Source organism: Orycteropus afer, unplaced genomic scaffold (genome assembly GCF_000298275.1).
Source record: "Orycteropus afer afer isolate SDZICR_OR568_19922 unplaced genomic scaffold, OryAfe1.0 scaffold00029, whole genome shotgun sequence".
NCBI classification, from domain to species: domain Eukaryota; kingdom Metazoa; phylum Chordata; class Mammalia; order Tubulidentata; family Orycteropodidae; genus Orycteropus; species Orycteropus afer.
In genome coordinates, this window is record NW_006921616.1 from 18,517,980 (window position 1) to 18,526,065 (window position 8,086).

The window sequence follows — 8,086 nt, forward strand, 5'->3', positions numbered from 1 at the left end:
CTGATGCAGCTTTTAGGAGCTCTGGTAGCATAGTGCCTAAGGCACTTGACTGCTAACCAGAAGGTTGGCCGTTCAAACCCACCAGCCACTCCTTAGAAGGAAGGTTGGGCAATCCTACTTCCGTAGTGATACTGCCTAGGAAATCCAAGGAGGGGTCGCTATGAGTCGGGGCCGACTCCACGGCATATAACAACAACAACAGCTCAACATAAAGAAAACTAAAATTCTCACAAATGGACCAATAAGCAACATCATGATAAATGGCGAAAAGATTGAAGTTGTCAAGAATTTCATTTTACTTGGATCCGCAATGCATGCCCATGGAAGCAGCAACGAACAACACATTACATTAGGTAAATCTGCTACAAAAGACTCCTTTAAAGTATTAAAGAGCAAAGATGTTACTATGAAGACTAAAATGCACTTGACCAAAGCCGTATGTCTCAAAAGCCTCATATGCATGTGAGCACTGGACAAAAAATAAGGAAGACCACAGAAAAATTGATGCATTTGAATTGTTGTCTTGGTGAACAATACTGAATGTACAATGGACTACTAGAAGAATGACCAAATACGTACAGCCAGAATGCTCCTAAGAAATGATAATGGCCAGACTTCACCTCTCATACTTTGGTCATGTTGTCTGAGGGGACTAATGCCTGGAGAAAGATACCATGCTTGGTAAAGAGAGTCAGTGAAAAAGGGGAAAACCCTAAACATGATGGATTGACACAGTAGCTGCAACAATGGGTTCAAGCATGGCAAGAAATGTAAGGAAGGCACAGGACTGGACAGTGTTTCTTTCTGTTGTGTACGGTGTTGCTGTGAATCACAACTTACTAGATGGCACCACCACCACCATCTGTATAAACCAATTTGCACTTCACCTGCATCTCTTTGCCTGCCAACTTATGGTTTTAAGTCTATGGGAGTCTTTCCTCCTTAATGAGGTTATGAAGGCTGCCTATTCTTCTGCTCCTCTTATCATATTCAACAGTGATAGAAGAAGTTCAACAGATATATGTTTATCGATTGACTGGGGTCAGTGTTCCAATGTCCTGTCCTACAATACCATTAACAATAATAATGGTCCTTCTAGTTCTGAAAGCCTATGTTTCTCAGGCAACTGATCAGTAAATATGTATCTGGTCACCAAACCAATAGATGTGATTGTAATACTCCTGAAGGACCTAGCCCAGACCCTTGAATTTACTCACAATAACATTCCACCAAAAATTTAAAATAACAGTGTTCGTTTGGGTAGACTGCTCAGAGAATATAAAATGAGAAACCGCACTCCAGTTTCAGTGAGACAAATGAATTCCCAGGCAATACTAGATATTTTCCTGCCACTGAATTTCTACAACCTTTATTATAAAACTATAGAAACTAGCCCTTTTCAGTTCCAGCACTGAAAGGTAATGAGTCTCCATTCCAGACTAAATTATGGAACAAAAAATTTCACCATGTTACTCACCCTCATTGAAGAAGAATGCTAAAACAAAATAGAAAAATTAATTACTATTTGGATATTTATATTTGAATTAATTTATATGTGGAATTTTAATTATCAAATGCAAATCTGTGATTAATTTGATTTTTGGTTCGATTTATGAGGATGCACTTGGTTAATGGAGTGTCTTGGGAAAAAAATGTTCTATTGAGGGATCTCATCTGGGTGATTTACTGTCTGGTTGTATGCTAAGTTCCTTTCATTACAGAAGAAATTATTATTTGTCCTTGAAGTTGAATCCATTGCCTGGGTGGGGGAGGTGATGTCAATACTATCTTATAAACTATGATTTCTGGGGAAAGCAGTAGATTCAAAAGAACCCTTGTTTGCTTTCTTGTCATAAACCTCTCTCCCTGTTTATTCAATACACACATGTGCATTGCTGATTAGTGCTCAAATCCTTGGTCACATTATGATAAGCCTTCAATCCATCCTCCCTTAGAAAGGGAGAGAGCGCATTGCCTTTTTCTTGTAGGAAATCCCTTAAGATGAAGGGAAGCAAAGGAAAGGAAGATGAGGCAGACACTGAAAGGTGAAGACCTGAAGATAGAGAAAACAGAAAGTAAGGGGAAAGAATGCTACCCAAAGAAGTATCCTTGAATAACCTTGTTCAGAAAATTGTGGAAAATAAGCCCATCTATGTAATCCTGTTATGAACTGTTAGCTGACGGCTTTAGTCACACAGAAACTGTGTAATGAGATTAAACCGCACAAGAAAACATGGTTGTCCAATGCTTGTTGGAAGAACAAAACAAAGAAAGGAATAAATAGACAATTATAATCCTGTGCCTCTCTCCCACTCACCCTTCAGAAACAAAACAATTAGGAAGGCAGATCTCCTGATAAGGCAAATGCCAAACTCTAACCTCTCCCAGCTGCACATCTTTGAAGAGAATGCATCTTCTTTTATTATTCACCTCCTAAAGCTCTTTTTATTATGGTGAAAGAATGAAGTGATTTTTTAAAGGGAAAAACAAGTTCTGATTATTTCATCTTAGTCTGAAGTTTCCTTTCTTGGCACCCAAGAAGATGCGGGACTAAAACAGCCTACCCACTCTCTACTATTTCTTCTTCATATTTAACTCCAATTTCACTGTACAATATATTCAGTGTCGTTTTTAAGGCACAACAACTTAACACTAAGGAGCACAGGTGGTGCAGTGCTTAAAGCGCTCAGCTGTTAACCAAAAGGTCAATGGTTTGAATCCATCAGCTGCTCCAAGGGAGAACAATGTGGCAGTCTGCTTCCATAAAGATTTACAGCCTTGGAAACCTTATGCAGAATCAACTCAGTGACAATGAGTTTATTCAAGACTATTTTTGCAGCCACAGGCGATAAGTAAAGACATGAGGTGGCTGTGCTCTAATAAAACTTTATTTATAAAAACAAATGATCAACTGCGGACTGTAGTTTTCAGCCTCATGAGTTAGAAAATAAGGAAAAACAGTATTTAAAGCAATTTACGTGAAAACAGGCCTACTATGTTTTGTTCTGGATTCTGTTTACTTTGCCTATCCTTTATGAATTTATAAAATGAATGTCACTAAATAGGAACCCTGGTGGCACAGTAATTAGAGTGCTTGGGTGCTAACCAAAAGGTCAGCAGTTAGAATCCACTAGCCACTCCACTAGCGAAAGATGTGGCAGTCGACTTCCATAAGATTTACAGCCTTAGAAACCCTTTGGGACAGTCCTACTCCCTCCTATAGGGTGACTGTGAGTCAGAATTGACTCCACAGCAGTGAGGCTGTCACTAAGAACACTGTATATATGCAAATGAGAGGAATCATGAACAAATATTCCTTCTCTGATCACTGCTTATCACCTAGAACCAGAAATTTGGCAATGGAGAGGGTGAGAATTACAAGGGTAGTGATGGGAAGAAAGGGATGGCTTCTGTTCTTCCAAAAGGACCACTGGGCCAGCACCGGCTGTAAAGAAGTTATCTGCTGCTTAGAGAAGAGTGGTTCTCCAAGCATCAGCATCACCTGGGATCTTGTGAAGAATGCAAATTATCAGGTCCCACCCGAGGCCAACTGAACCAAAGAACTGGGGAGAGGGGCCCAGAAATCTGTGTTCTAACAGGTCCATTAAATGATCCTGATGCATGCTCAAGTTTGAGAAAACCAAACCAAAGCACAACCCCTGTCATCAAGTGGATTCCAACTCACAGCACCCCTGCACCACTGAGCTGTTGAGTGTTGTTAGCTGTTATGATCCATAGGTTTTTCACTGGCTGATTTTCAGAACTGGACAGCCAGGCCTTACTGGCTTAGTCTGAAAGTGCCACTGACACCTGTTCAGCATTACAGCAACCTCCAACCTCCATGGATGGATGGGTAGTGGTCACGCTGGAGGGACATGGTGGCAAATAGAACCTGGGTCTCCTGAACTACCAATGTGCCCTCTGTTCAAGTAGAGTAACTCTGTTAGCAGAATGCTATACATTCTTGTAGAATATCCTTCAGAGAACCTTTGTCTTTTGGAGGGGAAAAGGAGGAATAACTCAAAATGGACATAGAAATAAGCAGAAGCGTCTTACTTTGAGTCCTAAAACATAACCTATGTATTTGAAGAAAACGTTTGCATCCTACACGTGCTTACTCTCTGACCTCTTCCTTTCTGCTGCCTCGTCTACTTTGAACCTCTCTTCTGTGAGTCTGCTCATGGGATGTAAATAGATTGTTATTATTAGCCAAGAATTACAGAATTTGGAAGGTAAAGTCATATTACATTGGTGTAAATTTCTCTCTAAGTCAAAAATGAGTAAGTTTGGAATCATGTACTGTTTTGGATGAGCTGGTTTTTTTACCTTCATGGCAACACAAGGAATCCTAGAAGTGTCACATGAACGCATAATCAGAGGCGTATCTAAGCGATAGCAGGTATGGCACATGTGCTGGGGGCCAACTGAAGGGGGCCGCAACTGAGCAGTTTCCATGGTCAGCTATGAGAGATCATTCAGCAAGCTGAATCTAATACTTAGACCCTGATTATCTGCAATCAGATTAGTTCTAGATTTGTCTGTCCCAGGAGGACCACTCAGAAAGAGACTTTGCACTGTCCCTTCATACCCTGCACCTCTACGTGTCCTCACAAGTGCAGCCAGGACCAGAATCACTCCCTCATGTGGCCTAAAAGTTCTTGCAGGGGCTTCACAATTGCAGAGAAAGTCATTCATGAGTAATTCTTGAGGCAGCACCCAGAGATGGAGCTCACTCATCCAGGAGTGTTCACAGAATTGGAGTCAGTGGAAGGTCTCTCTTTCCAGTGAAAGCCTACTTTCCCTCTGCTAGACGTTCTTCTTTCCAAACCTGGCCAGGCATGAGCTTGCATGCTGGTGGTAGCAGATGCCAGGTCTGCCACTCCCTGGGTAAGGGTTTTGGGCATCAGACTCCCATACCGCCTCTGCCCAGAAGGTCCACTACTGCTCTGCTGAGTGTAGAAAAGAAAAAAACTGAAAACAATGACTGTGAACACATCTTAGACCAATCTTCATCAGTGAATGCAAGGAAGGTGCAACTGTAATTTTCATGTAGTGTCGTAATGTGTCAAATAAAAGATTAACTAGATTGACTTGTATTTTTCAGCTGATATTATGGTACAGTTATCTAAAGATGGGTGTTAGATGTTTGGACAGGGCATGCTTGCTATAGGTGCAGTTTTCTACAGATGTACCTCTGTGCATGAGTGCCTCTTCAAAAGGAAGGTGTGAGAACACCATGGGTATCTTAATTATCAGCTCCAAGACAACCCTGACCAGAAGCAAGGAGACCTGTAAACATCCAAGTTCACACTTTGAATTGTGTCCAGATGGGACTAAATTGCCAAAACGTGTTTTTTCCCAGTTACCCAACTGCTTTGCTGGTGACCAATAAAGTGACCCCGAAGCACATAAAGAACATCAGAGTGAGGATCTGTACTTTGGGTGGAAAGGAACGAGAGGCAGAGAGTAAGAAGCAGACTCAGGGAGGGGACAAAGGCCGAACTTCTCTACCTAATTTTGGTCTAATGAGCCCTCCGAAGAGGAAAACTCCCCCACAACCTTGCTCCTTGGGCTGCCTCCAGAAACAGCTCTAATCCCCTTTTCAAACTCGACTTCATCACCAGTGCAGTTATTTCAGCTCTGGGTGTTAAGCGGCTCACAGTATGGTGTGGCGATATCCATTTCCACAGAACAATCCATTTAGAGGAAAATCGATTAATTCCGTTTGCTGGATTTTCAGCATTTGGACCCCAGCTGCATCTAAGCACATTAACCAAAGTTAAACGGAAACAGCAGCAGCAGTGAAGGCTGATACCGTATGTGAGAAAGTACTCGGCAGCCACAAGCCATGCCTGATAAACTTCACTACAGGGACAACAAAGCCGAAGGCCGGCCGGCATCGCAGTAATCCAGAGTGCTTGTTTCTCCACCTCTTCACAAAAGCTCCACGTGACCAACGCCAGCCTGCACAGGGTCAGGGGCCGGGGCAGTGACTGCAGGGGATGTCTTCCTTGTTAGAAAATTATACTTTGAAATTTACAATAAATTCTTGAAATTCAGTGTCTCCTCAGAGGTCAATGTAAATTGCTGGCTCACTTATATTTCTCGACTAGAACAGTTCCTACGTAGTTTCTTCTAACATTATAGAAAACAGTTGTTCCTTCATGTCAGACATACTAGGGTCACATAACATATTTTTTTTTTTTTTTTTTTTTTTCAAAATCATCTACTTAATTTATTGCACACAAGGCCAGACAAAATTTTAAATGATCCTAACTGAACTTAGATTTGGTATAAATGAAAAGTAGTTAAAAATGTAAAAATAAAGAAAAAAATTAAAGTGAGAATAAAAACCAAACCACCCCAGGAACAAAACCTTAGAGAAGGTAACTCTCTTCACCAAGAAAATCGCTGGTTCTGTAACCCATTGCTGTTCAGTTGATTCCAACGCACAGTGACCCTACAGGACAGAGTAGAACTGCCCTGCGTGGTATCCAAGGCTGTAAATCTTTACCAAAGCACACTGCCATATCTTCATACCTTGGAGTAGCTGGTGAGTTCCAACCACTGAACTTCCAGTTAGTACCTGAGCACTTAACTACTGCACCACCTAGGCTCTGGTCATCTTCTAAAACAACTAAAATAGCATTATGGAGAGATTCAACTAAACGGCAATTTTATTACTGAGCTCCTTGAAGACAAGCTAATTTAAACATAGTCAAGGCATCATCATCATTTGGTAGTTACTGAGCCAGTCTCAGAGCCTCTAATTGTGTGCTATTTTCTGCAGCAATATCAAGAATTCACACATGCCAGAGTCTCCAAATAGTGTACTCTCTTCTCCCTTCAGTCCTTAGAAAGCTTGTTGTTGTTATGTGCTGTCCAGTTGGACCCGACTCATAGCGACTCCTCCTTGGGTTTCCAAGGTGGTATCACTGTGGAAGTAGATTGCCCAACCTTCCTTCCAAGAAGTGGCTGGTGGGTTTGAACTGCCAGCCTTCTGGTTAGCAGTCAAGTGCCTTATGTACTATGCTACCAGAGTTCCTAGAGATGGAAATTTTGTTCTTATCTAATCTACTCCTTCAAGGAGCCCTGGTAGTGCAGTGGTTAAAGCTCTTGGCTGCTAATCAAAAGGTCAGCGCTTCAAACCCACCAGCCACTCTGCAGGCAAAAGATGTGGCAGTCAGCATCCATAAGGATTTATAGCTTTGGAAACCATATGGGCCAGTTCTACTGTATTATTACAAGATCAGTGAGTGGGAATCAACTGGATGGCAATGGGTTTGGGTGAGTATCCAACCTCTTACTTCACGGGTAAGAAGAATGAATGCTTAAGAGGTGAAGAATTTGCCCAACACCATACAACAAAGTTCGACAAGAGGAAGAAATAAATTCAGTCTATGGATCCAGAGCCATTCCAAAAGAGCATCTGACCAGGAAATGAGAGACAGGTCTTGACCTGCCTCAGGTGTTTAACTGATTGGCCAATTTATTCAATGATGTGGATCTTGGTTTCTTTATACATTGTATGATGGGGGCTCTATGGTCCTTCCAGTGGAACATCAAAATGTTCAAGTTCATGATACCTTTCCTTCCAGCACAATAAGTGGAAGTTTTAATAATCAAGGCTTAAGAATTATTTGGAGTCCCTGGGTGGTGTGAATGGTTAATATGATCAGATGCTCACCAAAAGGTTTGAGGTTTGAGAATGCCCAGAGTTGCTTCGGAAGAAAGATCTGGTAATCTATTTCCAAAAAATCAGCCATTGAAAACTCTATGGAGCACAGTTCTACTCTGAAACACCTGAGGTCTCTAGGAGTCAGATTCAACTCTACAGGAAATGGTTCGATTAGGTTAGGCATTATCTTAGGACTAGGCCTTGTGCTGGTTCTCACTTATCTAATAGTTGAAAGGTATCTGAGGGAAAGTGTAACAGTGGGTCTGGGTCATATATGGAGAGAATGGATCCATTTCCAGCTTCCATGCGTCAAATTCCTTACCTTTAGTGAGAGTAAGAATTTACAGAGGGCTAGTGGGAGCTCTGGCAGCATAGTGGCTAAGACACTTGCCTGCTAACCAGACAGCT